The following is an 18,235-nucleotide window of genomic DNA, read 5'->3' on the forward strand; positions in this document are numbered from 1 at the left end:
TGTAGTTCTATTTTTGTGCCAGTACCATAATGTCTTGATTACTGTAGCTTTGTAGTATAGTCCGAAATCTGGGATAATGATTCCTCCAGCTCTGTTTTTCGTTCTCAAGATTGCTTTGGCTACTTGGGGTCTTTTGTGTTTCCATACAAATTGTATAATTTTTTGTTCTAGTTCTGTGAAAAATGCCATTGGTAGTTTGATAGGGATTGCATTGAATCTGTAGATTGCTTTGGATAGTATAGTCATTTTCACAGTGTTGATTCTTCCAATTCAAGAACATGGTATATCTCTCCATCTGTTTGTATCATCTTTAATTTCTTTCATCAGTGTCTTATAGTTTTCTGCATACAGGTCTTTTGTCTCCTTAGGTAGGTTTATTCCTAGGTATTTTATTCTTTTTTGTTGCAATGGTAAATGGGAGTGTTTCCTTAATTTCTCTTTCAGGTTTTCATCATTAGTGTATAGGGATGCAAGAGATTTCTCTCCATTAATTTTGTATCCTGCTACTTTACCAAATTCATTGATTAGCTCTAGTAGTTTTCTGGTGGCATCTTTAGGATTCTCTATGTATAGTATCCTGTGATCTGCAAACAGTGACAGCTTTACTTTTTCCTTTCTGATTTGAATTCCTTTTATTTCTTTTTCTTCTCTGGTTGCTGTGGCTAAAACTTCCAAAACTATGTTGAATAATAGTGGTGATAGTGGGCAACCTTGTCTTGTTCCTGATCTTAGTGAAAATTGTTTCAGGTTTTCACCATTGAGAACGATGTTGGCTGTGGGTTTGTCACATATGGCCTTTATTATGTTGAGGTAAGTTCCCTCTATGCCTACTTTCTGGAGGGTTTTTATCATAAATGGGTGTTGAATTTTGTCAAAAGCTTTTTCTGCATCTACTGAGATGATCATATGGTTTTTATCCTTCATTTTGTTAATATGGTGTATCACATTGATTGATTTGCATATATTGAAGAATCCTTGCATTCCTGGGATAAACCCCACTTGATCATTGTGCATGATCCTTTTAATGTGCTGCTGGGTTCTCTTTGCTAGTATTTTGTTGAGGATTTTTGCATGTATATTCATCAGTGATATTGGCCTGTAGTTTTCTTTCTTTTTGACATCTTTGTCTGGTTTTGGTATCAGGGTGATGGTGGCCTTGTAGAATGAGTTTGGGAGTGTTCCTCCCTCTGCTATATTTTGGAAGAGTTTGAGAAGGATAGGTGTTAGCTTTTCTCTAAATGTTTGATAGAATTCGCCTGTGAAGTCATCTGGTCCTGGGCTTTTATTTGGAAGTTTTTTAATCACAGTTTCTACTTCAGTGCTTGTGATTGCTCTGTTTATGTTTTCTATTTCTTCCTGGTTCACTCTCGGAAGCTTGTGCTTTTCTAAGAATTTGTCCATTTTGTTGGCATATAGTTGCTTGTAATAATCTCTCATGATCCTTTGTATTTCTGCAGTGTTAGTTTTTACTTCTCCTTTTTCATTTCTAATTTCTATTGATTTGAGTCTTCTCCCTTTTTTTCTTGATAAGTCTGGCTAATGGTTTATCAATTCTGTTTATCTTCTCAAAGAACGAGCTTTTAGTTTTATTGATTTTTGCTATTGTTTCCTTCATTTCTTTTTCATTTATTTCTGCTCTGATCTTTATGATTTCTTTCCTTCTGCTAACTTTGGGGTTTTGTTTGTTTGTTTGTTTTTTGTTCTTCTTTCTTTAATTGCTTTAGGTGTAAGGTTAGGCTGTTTATTTGAGATTTTTCTTGTTACCTGAGGTAGGATTGTATTGCTATAAACTTCCCTCTTAGAACTGCTTTTGCAGCACCCCATAGGTTTTGGGTCATCGTGTTTTCATTTTCATTTGTTTCTAAGTATTTTTTGATTTCCTTTTGATTTCATCAGTGATCTCTTGGTTATTTAGTAGTGTATCGTTTAGCCTGCATGTGTTTGTATTTTTTACAGATATTTTCCGGTAATTGATATCTAGTCTCATAGCGTTGTGGTCAGAAAAGATACTTGATACAATTTCAATTTTCTTAAATTTACCAAGGCTGATTTGTGACCCAAGATATGATCTATCCTGGAGAATGTTCCATGAGCACTTGAGAAGAAAGTGTATTTTGTTGTTTTTGGGTGGATAGTCATATAAATATCAAGTAAGTCCATCTTGTTTAATGTGTCTTTAAAGCTCGTGTTTCCTTGTTTATTTTCATTTTGGATGATCTGTCCATTGGTGAAAAAGGGGTGTTAAAGTCCCCTACTATGATTGTGTTACTGTCGATTTCCCCTTTTATGGCTGTTAGTATTTGCCTTATGTATTAAGGTGCTCCTATGTTGGGTTCATAAATATTTACAGTTGTTATATCTTCTTCTTGGATTGATCCCTTGATCATTCTGTAGTATCCTTCTTTGTCTCTTGTAATAGTCTTTATTTTAAAGTCTGTTTTGTCTGATATGAGAATTGCTAGTCCAGCCTTCTTGTGATTTCCATTGGAATTGAAGATCTCTTTTCCATCCCCTCATTTTCAGTCTGTATGTGTCCCTAGGTCTGAAGTGGGTCTCTCGTAGACAGCATATATGGGTCTTGTTTTTGTATCCATTCAGCCAGTCTATGTCTTTTGGTTGGAGCCTTTAATCCATTTACCGTTAAGGTAATTATCGATATGTATGTTCCTATTACCATTTTCTTAATTGGTTTTATTTTGTTATTGTAGTTCCCTTCCTTTATTTGTGTTTCCTGCCTAGAGAAGTTCCTTTAGCATTTGTTGAACAGCTGGTTTGGCGGTGCTGATTTCTCTTAACTTTTGCTTGTTCGTAAAGGTTTTAATTTCTCCATCGAATCTGAATGAGATCCTTGCTCAGTAGAGTAATCTTGGTTGTAGGTTTTTCCCTTTCATCACTTTAAATATGTCCTGCCCTCTCTTCTGGCTTGCAGTGTTTCTACTGAAAGATCAGCTGTTAACCTTATGGGGATTCCCTTGTGTGTTATTTGTTGTTTTTCCCTAGCTGCTTTTAATGTTTTTTCTTTGTATTTAATTTTGGTAGTTTGTTTAATATGTGTCTTGGCGTGTTTCACATTGGATTTTTCTTCTATAGGACTCTCTGAGCCTCCTGAACTTGACTGACTCTTTCCTTTCCCATATTAGGGAAGTTTTCAACTATAATCTCTTCAAATATTTTCTCAGTCCCTTTCGTTTTCTCTTCTTCTTCTGGGACCCCTATATTTCGAATGTAGTTGCATTTAATGTTGTCCCAGAGGTCTCTGAGACTGTCCTCAATTCTTTTCATTCTTTTTTCTTTATTCTGCTCTGCAGTAGTTATTTCCACTATTTTATCTTCCAGGTCACTCATCCGTTCTTCTGCCTCAGTTATTCTGCTATTGACTCCTTCTAGAGAATTTTTAATTTCATTTATTGTGTTGTTCATCATTTTTTGTTTGCTCTTTAGTTCTTTTAGGTCCTTGTTAAACGTTTCTTGTATTTTCCCCATTCTGTTTCCAAGATTTTGGATATCTTTACTATCATTACTCTGAATTCTTTTTCAGGTAGACTGCTAATTTCCTCTTTATTTGTTTGGTCTGGTAGGTTTTTATGTTGCTTCTTCATCTGTTGTGTGTTTCTCTGTCTTCTCATTTTGCTTAACTTATTGTGTTTGGGGTCTCCTTTTCACAGGCTGCAGGTTCATAGTTCCCATTGTTTTTGGTGTCTGCCTCCAGTGGCTAAGGTTGGTTTAGTGGGTTGTGAAGCCTTCCTGGTGGAGGGCACTGTTGCCTGTTTTCTGGTGGATGAGGCTGGATCTTGTCTTTCTGGTGGGCAGGACCGTGTTGGTGGTGTGTTTTGGGGTGTCTGTGACCTTATTATGCTTTTAGGCAGCCTCTCTGCTAATGGGTGGGGTTGTGTTCCTGTCTTGCTTGTTGTTTGACTTAGGGTGCCCAGCACTGTAGCCTGCTGGTCGTTGAGTGGATCTGGGTCTTAGCATTGAGATAGAGATCTCTGGGAGAGCTTTCTCCATTTCATATTACATGGAGCTGGGCGGTCTCTGGTGGACCAGTGTCCTGAACTCGACTCTCTTACATCAGAGGCACAGGCCTGACACCCGGCCAGAGCACCAAGACCCTGTCAGCCACATAGCTCAGAAGAAAAGGGAGAAAAAAAGAAAGAAAGAAAAAAAGAAAATAAAGTTTTTAAAATAAAATATTAAAAAGTAATAAAAAAGAAAGAAGAGAGCAACAAAACCAAAAAACAAATCCACCAATGATAATAAGCGCTAAAAACTATACTAAAAAAAGAAAAAATACAAAAAAATGGCCAGACAGATCCCTAGGACAAATGGTAAAAGCAAAGCTATACAGATAAAATCATACCAAGAAGCATAAACATACACAGTCACAAAAAGAAAAAAAGGAAAAAAGAAATATATGGTTGCTCCCAAAGTCCACTGCCTCAATTTTGGGATTATTCATTGTCTATTCAGGTATTCCCCAGATACAGTGTACATCAAGTTGATTGTGGAGATTTAATCCACTGCTCTTGAGGCCACTGGGAGATATTTCCCTTTCTCTTCTTTGCACAGCTCCTGGCGTTCAGCTTTGTGTTTGGCCCCACCTCTGCATGTAGGGTGCCTAAGGGCATCCTTTCTTGGCTCAGATAGGATGGGGTTAAAGTAGCAGCTGATTAGGTGGCTCTGGCTCACTCATGCCTTGGGGGAGGGAGCGATGCGGAATGCGGGGCGAGCCTGTGGCGGCAGAGGCCACCATCACGTTGCAACAGGCTGAGGCATGCCGTGTGTTCTCCTGGGGAAGTTGTCCCTGGATCACGGGACCCTGGCAGTGGCGGGCTGCACAGGCTCTCAGGAGGGGAGGTGCGGATAGTGACCTGTGCTTGCACATAGGCTTCTGGGTGGCTGCAGCAGCAGCCTTAGCGTTTCATGCCCATCTCTGGTGTCTGTGCTGATAGGCGCGGCTCTCGCCCCTCTCAGGAACTCGTTTAGGCGGTGCTCTGAATTCCCTCTCCTCACGCACCATGAAACAATGGACTCTTGCCTCTTAAGTGGTTCCAGACTTTTTCCCGGACTCCCTCCCGGCTAACTGTGGTGCACTAGCCCGCTTCAGGCTTTGTTCACGCAGCCAACCCCAGTCCTCTCCCTGGGATATAACCGAAGCCCAAGCCTCAACTCCCAGCCTCCACCCGTCCTGGCTGGCGGGTGAGCAGACAAGCCTCTCAGGCTGGTGAGTGCTGGTCAGCACCAATCCTCTGTGTGGGAATCTCTTAGCTTTGCCCTCTGCACCCCTGTTGCTATGCTGTCCTCCATGTCTCCGAAGCTTTCCCCCCGTCACCCCCGGTCTCTGCCAGTGAAGGGGCTTCCTAGTGTGTGGAAACTTTTCCTCCTTCACAGCTCCCTCCCAGCGGTGCTGGTCCCATCCCTATTCTTTTGTCTCTGTTTTTTCTTTTGCCCTACCCAGGTTCGTGGGGATTTTCTTGCCTTTTGGGAAGGCTGAGGTCTTCTGCCAGCATTCAGTAGGTGTTCTGTAGGAGTTGTTCCACGTATAGATGTATTTCTGGTGTATTTGTGGGGAGGAAGGTGATCTCCACGTCTTACTCTTCTGCCATCGTGAGCGTCTCTCCTCTTCTTTAAATGTTTGATAGAATTCGCCTGTGAGGCCATCTGGTCCTGCACTTTTGTTTCTTGGGAGTTTTTAAATCACAGTTTCAATTTCAGTACTTGTGATTATTCTGTCCATATTTTCTATTTCTTTCTGGTTCGGTCTTGGGAGATTGTACCTTTCTAAGAATTTGTCCATTTCCTCCAGGTTGTCCATTTTATTGGTATATAGCTGCTCATAGTAGTGTCTTAAAATCCTTTGTATTTCTGTGGTGTCAGTTGTAATTTCTCCTTTTTCATTTCTGATTTTATTGATTTGGGCTCTCTCCCTTTTTTCTTGATGAGTCTGGCTAAAGGTTTATCAATTTTGTTTATCATTTCAAAGAACCAGCTTTTTCTTGCATTGATCTTTTCTATTGTTTTCTTAGTCTCTATTTCATTTATTTCTGCTCTGATCTTTATGATTTCTTTCCTTTTACTAACTTTAGCTTTTGTTTGTTATTCTTTAGTTGTAAGGTTGGGTTGTTTATTTGAGATTTTTCTTGTTTCCTGTGGTAAGACTGTATTGCTATAAATTTCCCCCTTAGAACTGCTTTTCCCATATCCCATAGGGTTTGTATTGTCGTGTTTTCATTTTCTTTTGTCTCTAAGTATTTTTAATTTCCTCTTTGATTTCTTCAGTGATCTATTGGTTGTTTAGTAGCTTATTGCTTAGCCTCCACGTGTTTGTGTTTTTTGAAGTATTTTTTTCCTTGTAGTTGATTTCCAATCTCATAGCACTGTGGTTGGAAAAGATGCTTGATATGATTTCAGTTTTTTAAAATTTACCAGGACTTCTTTTGTGGCCCAGCATGTGATCTATTCTGGAGAATAGTCTATGTGAACTTGAAAGAATGTGTATTCTGCTGCTTTCAGATGGAATGCTCTATAAATATTAACTAAGCCCATCTGGTCTAATGTGTCTTTTAAGGCCTGTGTTTCCTTATTGATTTTCTGTCTGCATGATGTGTCTATTGATGTAAGTGAAGTGTTAAAGTCTCCCACTATTATTGTGTTACTGTCAATTTATCCTTTTATGTCTGTTAACATTTGCCTTATATATTGAGGTGTTCCTATGTTCTGTGCATATATATTTATTACAAGTGTTATATCTTCTTCTTGGATTGATTCTGTGATCATTATGTAGTTTTGTTCTTTGTCTCCTGTAACAGTCTTTATTTTAAAGTCTATTTTGGGGAATTCCCTTGTGGTCCAGTGGTTAGGACTTGGTGCTTTCACTGCCATGGCCTGGGTTCAATGCCTAGCTGGTGAAGATCCCCCAAGCTGCACAGTGGCCAAAAAACAAACAAACAGACAAATAAAGTCTATTTTGTCTGATATGAGTATCACTACTTCAGCTTCCTTTGATTTCCATTTTCATGGAATACCTTTTTCTATCCCCACACTTCCAGTCTGTATGTGTCTCTAGATATGAAGTGGGTCTCTTGTAGACAGCATCCTTATGGGTCTTGTTTTTGTATCCATTCAGCCAGTCTATGTCTTTTGATTGGAGCATTTAATCCGTTTATATTTAAGGTAATTATTGATATGTATGTTGTTATTGCCATTTTGTTAATTGTTTTGGATTTGTTTTTGTAGGTTTTTTTTATTCCTTTCCTCTTTTGTTATCTCCTCTTGTGATTTATGACTATCTTTAATATTGTGTTTGGATTCCTTTTTCTTTTTTGTGTGTATTATCTATTATAGATTTTTGTGGTTACCATGAGGTTTTGCTCTAGCAGTCTATATGTATACATGATTGTTTTAGGTTGCTGTTCTCTTAATTTCAATTGCATTTCAGGTATCCAGCATTTGTGCCAGAGGATCTCACGATTACTGGTTTTGATATCATATTTGTGTGTCCATGATTTCCTACCCTTACTGTATGTTTGCTTTACTAGTGAGCTTTCCCATTTTGTAATTTTCTTGTTTCTAGTTGTGGCCTTTTTTTTCCACTTAAAGAAGTTCCTTTAGCATTTGTCATAACACTGGTTTGGTGGTGCTGAATTCTTTAAGCTTTCATTTGTCTGTAAAGCTTCTGATTTCTCATCGAATGTGAATGAGAGCCTTGCTGGGTTGAGTATTTTTGGTTGTAGCTTTTTCCCTTTCATCACTTTAAATATATTTTTCCACTCCCTTCTGGCCTGTAGAGTTTCTGCTGAAAAATCAGCTGATAGTCTTATGGGGATTCCCTTGTATGTTATTTGCTGCTTTTTCCTTGTTGCTTTTAATATTTTCTCTTTGTCTTTAATTTTTGTCAATTTGATTAGTATGTGTCTTGGTGTGTTCCTCCTTGGGTTAATTCTATAAGGGACTCTGTGCTTCCTGGACTTGGGTGACTGTTTATCTTTTTGAATATTTTCTCAGGCTCTTTCTCTCCCTCTTCTCCTTCTGGGACCCCTATAATGTGAATGTTGGTGTGTTTGCTGTTGTCCCAGATGTCTCTTAAACTGTCCTCATTTCTTTTCATTCTTTTTTCTTTATTCTGTTCCATAGCGGTGATATCCACCACTGTGTCTTCCAGTTCAATGATTCATTCTTCTGCCTCATTCGTTCTGCTATTGATTCCTTCTAGTGTGTTTTTCATTTCAGTTATTGTATTCTTCAACTCTGTTTGGTTGTTCTTTATATTTTCTATCTCTTTGCTAAGAACTTCTTGTGACTTCTCAATCTGTGCATCTGTTCTTTTTATGAGTTCTTGGATCATCTTTGTAGCCATTTCTTGGAACTCTTTCATGGGTAGGTTGCCTATCTCCACTTCACTTAGTTGTTCTTCTGGGGTTTTATCTTGTTCCTTTGTCTGGAACATATTCCTTTGCCATCTCATTTTTGAATTTCTATTTGTATTTTTATGTATGTAGTAGCTTGGTTACATTTCTCAACCTTGGAGTGGCCTTCTGTAGGGGCTGTCCTATGTGTCCCAGAAGTACACTCCCCTCTCATCACCCAAGAGCCAGGGACCAGCTGGTTCCAGGGTAGGTTCTGACCTGTGTTTGTGGACTCAGTTCCACAGGCTGCAGGATTGGAGTTTCCTTCCTTCTGGTGTCTGCCCCCTGGTGGGTGAGGCTGGTCTAGAGGCTTGTGCAGGCTTCCTGGTGGGAGGAGTCAATGCCTGCCCACTGGTGGGTAGAGCTGTTTCTTGGCCCTCTGGTGGGCAGGGCAGTGTCAAGGGGCATGTCTTAGGCTGGCTGTGGGATCAGGAAGTCTTTAGGCAGCCTGTCTACTGATGGGTGGGCTTGTGTTCCCACCCTATTGGTTGTTTGGCCTTAGGTGTCCTAGCACTGGAGCTTACAGGCTACTGGGTGGGGCCAGGTCTCCATGCCAAGGAACCACAATGTCTGCATTTAGTCAGAGGTCATTTAGGTCCTTGCTGTGTCCACCACCAGCTTTTTTGACCCCAGAGAGGGACACAGCCATCCCCTGTCTCCCCAGGAGACTTTTCAAGACCTGCAGGTAGGTCTGGGCTAGACTCCTATGGAGTCACTACTTTTGCGCTGGGTCTTGGTGCATGTGAGACCTTGTGTGTGCTCTTAAGAGTGGAGTCTCTGTTTCCTCCAGTCCTGTGGAGCTCCTGCAATCAACTGCTGGCATTCAAACCCAAATGCTCTGGGAGCTCCTCCTCCCAATTCTGGACCCCTAGGCTGGGGATCCTGGCATGTGGCTCAGAGCTCTCACTCCTGTGGGAGGACTTCTGCAATATAATTATTCTCCAGGTTGTGGGTCACCCACCTGTGTGGTATGGAATTTGATTATATCAAGAGTGCACCCCTCCTACTGTCTTGTGGTTTCTTCTTTGTGTCTTTGGATATAGAATACCTTTTTTTTTTGTAGATTCCAGTCCTTTTAATCGATGGTTGTTCAGCAGTTAGTTGTGATTTTGGTGTGTTCATGAGAAGAGGTGAGCTCAAGGTCCTTTTACTCTGCTATCTTGTCCTCACAGTCTTTCAAGATTTTAAGTTTGGTTTCTGGAGAATTGTCATTTTCTTTTCTTTTTTTTTTTAACATCTTTATTGGAGTATAATTGCTTTACAGTGTTGTGTTAGTTTCTGTTGTATAACAAAGTGAATCAGCTATATGTATACATATATCCCCATATCCCCTCCCTCTTTCATTTTCTTTTTAAAATATCATGTCACTATGGTTTTTCATGGTGCTTGATGACTTGTTCCTCTGTGGTGTACTTGAAGTAGTGAACATCTTTCTTGTTTAGGTAGAGCTTTTGTTCAATTTGATTTTAATTTTTCAACGGGTTGGTAATTAAGTCCTTCCTTTTGTTTTTTACTAGGTGGTGCTATAGCACAAGTTTTAGGTTTCTCTTGCTTGAGCTGGCTCTAGCTATATTTGAGAATCAGCACTTTGCTCCCTCTACCACCTCTATCAGAGGTGTTACCAGTGCCCTTGTTATTGCTACTTGTGCTCCTGGGGTCACTGGTGTCTTGTTGCTGGTGTCAGTGCTATTTCTGGCATTGCTGCTGGGGGCACCAGAATTGTGGGTGGCTCTGCTGTGTCCAGGTTCACCTGGGTTGTGGGCACTGTCACTGTGGCAGGGAGAGGGGGAAATTTGGGACAAGCCAGGATTATGGTTCCCTCTACCACTCCTGGAGTTGTCATGTTCATGGGTGACTGGAGTCATGGGTGCCACTGTGGTGGTAAGAACTAGATTGTGGGCCCTGATGCTACTGCTGCCCAGTTGCTTGTGGATGTGGGTGCTGCTGCGGCTTAGAGGCCAGAGTTGTGTGCACCACCTCTGTTGCTGCTATCAGGTTCTCTGGGGCTGCAGGCTCAGCCACCATGGCCAGGAGGACCAGGATAGCTGTACTGCCTCCACTCTTCCCCCAGTTCTGTCTGTTCTATGAGTTCATATCCACCCACCTTTAGATGTACAAACATGTGGATCTCTCCAGCATCCTGATGTGTTGGGCAGCAGAGCCTTTGTTAAATTATGCGTGTTTTACTAGTTATAGATAGAAGGGGAGAGGTAAAGGGACTGTCTCATACTACCATAATGCTGACATCACTGTGTCTTACTGTGTTTTAAGAGTTCTTCATATAGTCTAGATATGTCTTTTAGCAAATACATGTTTTGCAAATGTTTTCTTATAGTCTTTGGCTTGTCTTCTCACTCTTTAACACCATCTTTCTAAGAGCAGAAGTTTTTAATTTTGATGAATTCCAAAATATCAAATTTTTAAATTTTATGGATCATATTTTTGATATCCTATATAAAAAATCTTTAACCCAGTGTCACATAGATTTTCTCTTATGTTTTCTTCTAGATTTATAGTTTTACACTTTACTTTTTATGTCTGTGATTCGTCTTGAGTTTTCATATATAGTGCAAGGTATGGCTTGAAGTTTAATGGTTTTTTTCTTTTCGTTCTTTTTTTGTTTTTTGCATATGGATATGCAATTGTTCCAACACCATTTGTTGAAAAGATCACCTTTTTTTTCTATTGAATTGACTTCGCATCTTTGGGAATAATCTGTTGTGTATATATAGTTGAATCTATTTTTGAACTATCTATGCTGTTCCACTGATGACTTTGTCTATCTTTATGGAAATACCACACTCTTAACATAAATGTAGCTTTATAATAAGTCTTGAAAGCAAGTAGTAGAGACCTCTAGTGTTGTTTTTCTTTTTAGAAATTGTTTTGGCTATTCTAGGTCCTCAGAATGTCTATGTAAATTTTAAAATCAGATTGGGATTTTGATTGGGATTGCACCAAACATATATCAACCTCAGGAGAATGGATATCTAACCATATTGAATCTTCTGACCCCTGAACAAGGTATGTCTTTCCATTTATTTAGGTCTTCTTTAATTTCTCTCATTTGTGCTTGGTAGTTTTCAGTGAACAGGTCTTGCACATCTTTGTCAGATTTATCCCTAAGTACTTTAAAATACTTAATTGTATTATAAATGGTAAAGATTTAAATTTCCAGTTGTCTTTTGTTATTATATTATATAGAAATAAAAGTGATTTTTGTGTATTGTAACAACCTGGATCTTTGTTAAACTCAATTTATAGTTCTATTAGCTTCTTTGCAAATTACATCAGACTTTCTACATGGATGATTATGTTATTTTAAATAAAGACAGTTTTACTTTTTGTTTTGTAGTCTGGATTATTTATTTCTTTGTCTTGCCTTATTGCAATGACTAGAAGCCCCAGTAAAATGCTAGATACAACTGGTGAGAGAAAAAGAAAAAAAGAGGTGGTGAGAGTGGACATCCGTTCATTGCTCTTGATCTTATTCAGTCTGTTACCATTAATTATGATGTTAGCTGTAAGTGTGCTTTGGTCTATGCCCTTTATCATGTTTAGAATTTCCCTTTTATTTCTAGTTTATTGAGTGCTTTTATTAGGAATGGATATTAGATTTTGAACTGCTTTTTCTGCATCTATCGACATCATCGTATTATTTTTCTGTTTTAATTTGTTAATGTGGTAAATTACATTGATTGATTTTTGAATATTTAACCAACCTTGTATTCCTGGGATAAACCCCACTTGGTCATGATGCATTTTTATATCTTTTAAATATATGTTTGTGTGTGTGTATCCTTTGTATGTATTATATATCTTTTTTCTGTATTGTTGGGTTTGATTTGCTAAAATTTTATTTAGTATTCTTTTATCTTTGTTCATGAAAACTATTGGTCTGTAGTTTTCAATGTCTTTGGTTTTTAGTGTAACACTTGCTGCATAGAATTAGTTCAACAGAATTCCCTCAATTTTTTGATAGAGTTTGTTTAGAATTGATATTTCTTCCTTAAATATTTGGAAGAATTCAACAATGAAGACTGGAGTTTTTAATGAGAAGATTTTAAACTACAGATTCACTTTTAAAAAAAATTTTATTGGACTATAGTTGATTTACAATGTTGTGTTAGTTTCAGGTGTATAGCAAAGTGAATCAGTTATACATACACATATATCCACTCTTTTTAAGATTCTTTTCCCGTATAGGCCATTACAGAGTATTGAGTAAATCAATATAGGGCCATTCATATTGTCTGTTTCTTCTTGAGTAAGTCTTGATAGTTTGTATCTTTCAAGTAATCTGTCTATTTTTATTAAAATTGCCAAGTATTGTCCATAATATTCCCTTTTTTATCCTTTTAATATCTTTAGAATCTATACTGATGACAACTCTCTTACTATTGATGTTGGTAATTTGTATCATCATTTTTTTCCTAATCAATCTGGTAAAAGATTTATCCATTTTATTGATTTTTCTGCAATATCGAGCTTTTGTTTTCATTGATTTCTCTATTGTTTTTCTGATCAATTTAATATTAATAAATTATTATATAATTTTTTAGTTATCCCATTTCTATATTTTGGAACATCTATGCTCTTATCCAATGATTTTTTGAAGGAATATGAGTCATTCTTTCATTTTTGCTTTTAAATCTTTTTATATTTATAATGTAATATTTGATGTATATTAAAGACTATATGTAACTTATTTGTAGGTTAAGAAGTATAATCAAATAAACCCCTATGAACTTAGTGGATTACTTCTATACCTGTAAGATCACATCCATTCTGATTCCACCCCCACCCCGACCATCACACTTTATTCTTAGAGGTTTTTTCTTAACGTCATGGAGGGATTTGATTGTGCCTTTCTATATTCCAATTATACCTAAGAAAGATTGTTCTTGGGTTTGCCTGTCTTTCTAAACAAACATTCACTGAGTGGTTGCAATGTGCAAGGCAATTCTTATCAGTGTCCTAAGAAGCAGGTATTACCATCACCTCTTCTATGGATGAGTTTGCTTTAAGCCACATTCAACAGAAAACCCACCATTAGCTTAAGCAAACATGGTTTTATTTTTCTCTCTCAACAAGAAAGTCTGCAGTTAACACTACAAGACTAGTATGGCAGCAAAAAAAATGTCACGTGTGACCTGGAGTCTTACATTAGTTTCCCCAGAAGTAGATTCTGATTAAGGGATTTATCAGCATGTGATTTACTAAGGAAGTGTTCCCAAGAAATACTGCTATGGGAGTTGGGCAGGGCAGGGATGGACAGGGATCTAAACAAGAATGTGATCTCATGCTGAAGTCCAGCAGAGGGTAGCTTCCACATGAACCCTGTAGGGGAATTTTTGAGTGAAATTTAAGACAGAGTTGTTTCACCCAAAACAAGGGAGCTGGGCTTTCAGGAGCTTTATAAGGCTGGTGGAAGGAATGCAAACTCACAGAAACTTTTATCTCTCTGTGCAAGAGAGAAAAGCAGCATCAGTACTATAAGTGCAGTCTTTGTAAGAAGATATGCAAGTGCTGGATATTGAAAGCACACAGAAAGTGGTGGTGGTGGTGGTGGTGTGGGTGTATGGTACACACATAAATGTTACCAAAGAATCCAGTATAAAGAAACTTAAGATTTGAGCAGAACACGAATATTGTTCTCTACACCAGCGTTCTCCCATTTTTCCTTCTGCCATTTTTAATATGTAAGCCTTTGTCTCCTTGCTTACTGCTTCATGGTCAGTTTTCTGCTGCACATTCAGCCTCATACTTATGGTCTAGGTAGGAAGAAGGGGAGAGGGTGAAAGACTGAAAAAGGACATGCCAGCTGAATATGTCCCCTTTAAAAAGTTTTTCTCAGGGACTTCCCTGGTGGCACAGTGGTTAAGAATCCGCATGCCAATGCAGGGGACATGGGTTTGAGCCCTGGTCTGGGAGAATCCCACATACCGTGGAGTGGCTGAACCTGTGTGCCACAACTACTGAGCCTACGTGCCACAACTACTGAAGCCCGCACACCTAGAGCCTGTGCTTTACAGCAAGAGAAGCCACTGCAATGAGAGGCCTGCGAACCACAGTGAAGAGTAGCCTCCACTCACTGCAACTTGAGAAAACCCACACAAAGCAATGAAGACCCAATGCAGCCATAAATAAATAAATAAATAGTTTTTCTCAAACCATTATACTGTCTAACTTTTATTGTCCAGAACGGTTTCAAATGGTTACCACATTACTGTGTGGAAGTCTGGGAAGGAGTGTATTTTTAGTTGGGCATATTGCTGCCCAGGTCAAAATGAGTTTCTGTGGGCAAGGAAGTAGGGGTGGTGCTGATAGACAGTAAGTAAACAACTACAATATTTGGTATCTCCTCATTTTTGCAGAGGATAAACTGAGATTGAGAGAGGTTATATAATTTGCTGAAGTTGCACAGGCAGTAAGCAGTAAACCAAGCCTATGTTCTTTTTTTGTTTTTTAATATTTGTTTATTTAGCTGCATCGGGTTTTCATTGTGGCACGCGGGTTCTTTTGTTGTGGGGCACATGCTTCTTTCTAGTTGTGGCACATGGGCTCTAGAGCATGTGGGCTTTGGAACATGCGGGCTCTAGAGCACACAGGCTCAGTAATTGCAGTGCATGGGCTTAGTTGCCTCGCAGCATGTGGGATCTTAGTTCCCTGACCAGGGATGGAACTGGAGTCCCCTGCATTGGAAGGTGGATTCTTAACCATTGCGCCACCAGGGAAGTCCCAGCCTATGTTCTTAATATGCTAGGCAGTGATTCATGCGTTCTCTTTATGGGAGTGTCCTCTGGATTAGGGACTGTAATTGGACTTGAGGGAGTGTTTCATCATCTTGGCACCTCAACAGGAAGTAACTCATTGATACATCCAGTATATATGGCATGTATTTAAGGAATACCTGCTAGAAGATGAGATTTCTGAGCTGTAGAGCTGATAGTATGAGGGGAGAAGGAGTTTTAGGACAAGCCTGTCCCAAACCCAACTGGAGTATCCCAGCTTAAGATTTCTCTATCCACCATGCAGTTTCTCAGCATGAGGCGCAAAGGTTGAAATTGGTGGGGTTTTTTTTTTTGGATTGTTTTTTTCTGCAGATATGGGGGTTGTGAATTAATCCTTTTAGACTTTAAACAACCTGTTGCATTCTACTTAAATTAGGAATTTTCTTTCCCCAACTCCCCAAATTTCAACACTTACTTAGTTTTCTTTCCCAACTCTAAGTCACTTTACTCATTCAAATAAAATTTTCCTGACAATATTTCAAGGTGTCCAATAAATGCATAAAAATGTAAAGAACATAAATAAAATGAGGGAAAACTAAATATTGACATAATTTTCATTTCTGATAAAATGAAATGGGTAAATTCGTTCTGGTAATATGTGTTATCCAACCTCAAAACAAATGCAAGTTTGGAAGTTTTAGCCACAACAATCAGAGAAGAAAAAGAAATAAAAGGAATCCAAATCAGAAAAGAAGAAGTAAAGCTGTCACTGTTTGCAGATGACATGATACAATACATAGAGAATCCTAAAGATGCTACCAGAAAACTACTAGAGCTAATCAATGAACCTGGTAAAGTAACAGAATACAAAATTAATGCACAGAAATCTCTTGCATTCCTATACACTAATGATGAAAAATCAGAGCAAAAATTAAGAGAACACTCCCATTTACCATTGCAACAAAAAGAATAAAATACCTAGGAATAAACCTACCTAAGGAGACAAAGGACCTATATGCAGAAAACTATAAGACACTGATGAAAGAAATTAAAGACGATACAAACAGATGGAGAAATATACCATATTCTTGGGTTGGAAGAATCAAGATTGTGAAAATGACCAAACTACTCAAAGTAATCTACAGATTCAGTGCAATCCCTATCAAACTACCAATGGCATTTTTCACAGAACTAGAACAAAAACTTTCATAATTTGTATGGAAACAAAAGACACCAAATAACCAACGCAATCTTGAGAAAGAAAAACGGAGCTACAGGAATCAGGCTCCCAGACTTCAGACTATACTACAAAGCTACAGTAATCAAGACATTTATGGTGCTGGCACAAAAACAGAACTATAGATCATTGGAGCAGGATTGACAGCCCAGAGATAAACCCACGCACATATGGTCACCTTATTTTTGATAAAGGAGGCAAGAATATACGATGGAGAAAACACAGCCTCTTCAATAAGTGGTGCTGGGAAAACTGGATAGTTACATGTAAAAGAATGAAATTAGAACACTCCCTAACACCATACACAAAAATAAGCTCAAAATGGATTAAAGACATAAATGTAAGGCCAGACACTCTAAAACTCTTAGAGGAAAACATAAGTACGCTGTTTGACATAAATCACAGCAAGATCCTTTTTGACCCACCTCCTAGAGAAATGGAAATAAAAACAAAAGTAAACAAATGGAACCTAATGAAACTTAAAGCTTTTGGCACAGCAAAGGAAAACATAAATAAGACAAAAAGACAACCCTCAGAATGGTAGAAAATATTTGCTAATGAAGCAACTGACAGAGGATTAATCTCCAAAATATACAAGCAGTTCATGCAGCTCAATATCAAAAAAGCAAAAAACCCAATCCAAAAATGGGCAGAGGGCCTAAACAGACATTTCTCCAAAGTAGACATACAGATTGCCAACAAACACATGAAAGGATGCTCAGCATCACTAATCATTAGAGAAATGCAAATCAAACCTACAATGAGGTATCACCTCACACCAGTCAGAATGGCCATCATCAAAAAATCTACAAACAATAAATGCTGGAGAGGGTGTGGAGAAAAGGGAACCCTCTTGCACTGTTGGTGGGAATGTAAATCGATACAGCCACTATGGAGAACAGTGTGGACTTTCCTTAAAAAACCAAAAGTAGAATTACCGTATGACCCAGCAATCCCACTACTGGGCATATACCCTGAGAAGACCATAATTCAAAAAGAGTCATGTACCACAATGTTCATTGCAGCCCTATTTACAATAGTCAGGACATGGAAGCAACCTAAGTGTCCATCGACAGATGAATGGATAAAGAAGATGTGGCACATAGATACAATGGAATATTACTCAGCCATAAAAAGAAATGAAATTGAGTTATTTGTAGTGAGGTAGATGGACCTCATACAGAGTGAAGTAAGTCACAAAGAGAAAAACAAATACCATGTGATAACACATATATATGGAATCTCAAAAAAAAAAAGAAAGGTTCTGAAGAACCTAGGGGCAGGACAGGAATAAAGACGCTGATGTAGAGAATGGACTTGAGGACACGGGGAGTGGGAAGGGTAAGCTGGGACGAAGTGAGAGAGTGGCATGGACATATATACACTACCAAATGTAAAATAGATATCTAGTGGGAAGCAGCCGCATAGCACAGGGAGATCAACTTGGTGCTTTGTGACTACCTAGAGAGGTGGGATAGGGAGGGTGAGAGTGAGAAACAAGAGGGAGGAGTTATGGAGATATATGTATATGTATAGCTGATTCACTTTGTTATAAAAGCAGAAATTAGCACACCATTGTAAAGCAATTATACTCCTGTAGAGATGTTAAAAAAAATGCAAGTAAATGACAAAAAGCTACCATACATTTGAATGTTTTAATCAAATAATACTGACTATAGTGATGGTGGAAAGTATTTTTTTAAAAAAAGGAAAATTAAACTTGTAAAATAAGATAACCTGATTGAAAGATATCTAAATAAGGAGTTGGAAGTCCCAGGTTAAAGTTTTAATGCAAGTGTATGTTGGCTGTTTGATCTTTGGTAAAAGTCACTGAATACCTCCTTTGTACTGGCCACCATGAT

This window comes from Delphinapterus leucas, chromosome 6 (genome assembly GCF_059928025.1).
Source record: "Delphinapterus leucas isolate spDelLeu-1000000601 "Yukka" chromosome 6, BTC_Dleu_Yukka2, whole genome shotgun sequence".
In the NCBI taxonomy this organism is placed as follows: Eukaryota; Metazoa; Chordata; class Mammalia; order Artiodactyla; family Monodontidae; genus Delphinapterus; species Delphinapterus leucas.